Source organism: Pristiophorus japonicus, unplaced genomic scaffold (assembly GCF_044704955.1).
Source record: "Pristiophorus japonicus isolate sPriJap1 unplaced genomic scaffold, sPriJap1.hap1 HAP1_SCAFFOLD_52, whole genome shotgun sequence".
In the NCBI taxonomy this organism is placed as follows: domain Eukaryota; kingdom Metazoa; phylum Chordata; class Chondrichthyes; family Pristiophoridae; genus Pristiophorus; species Pristiophorus japonicus.
Window position 1 is genome coordinate 3169732 of NW_027254426.1, and position 556 is coordinate 3170287.

At 36.9% G+C, this 556-nt stretch overlaps 1 non-coding gene across 1 annotated transcript; it reads left to right on the forward strand.

The window, feature by feature from the left end:
• Positions 1–280: 280 nt before the first annotated feature.
• trnat-ugu (transfer RNA threonine (anticodon UGU)) lies at positions 281–352 on the forward strand. The gene has a single exon. It is a non-coding gene; the product is annotated as a tRNA-Thr (tRNA).
• The last annotated feature ends 204 nt before the right edge of the window (positions 353–556 follow it).

A 556-nucleotide genomic window follows, 5' to 3' on the forward strand; every position in this document is an offset into this window, starting at 1 on the left:
AATTGTATAAATGCTTGAAGAGGCACATTTTGCAGGGCGTTGTGGAAAGTGCTGGGACTAATTAGATAGCTCGTTCAAGAGTACGATGGACCAAGTACTCTCCATCGGTAATGTATGATTTTATGAAATGTTTTATGTTAGTTTCATATAAATTACGCTGATCATTTGCCCGCTGCACTATCCCACTTTATATTTTTGTATATGCGTCTGTGCTGAGACAACGGAATTGAAATGAATTGGGATTCGGTAGCAATGCGACGAAAATCACGTAGCTTATTATGGTGCGGTGGCCCAGTGGTAAGGTGTTCGTTTTGTAAACCGAAGGGCGTGGGTTTGACCCCCATCTGCACCTATTTTATTTTTGTGTGTAATGCTTTGTTATTTCGAATGAATTGGGATGTTCGTGCGGAAATTTAAACTATATTTGTGTATCTATCTGTGACATGTAAATAAAATTGTGTGGAACCTTGATAATCAAATTATTTGTGTTCATCTCTGCGTTATTATAAATGTATTTGGTTTTATCTCTGTTTTCATTCTGAATTTTTCTCTAAGT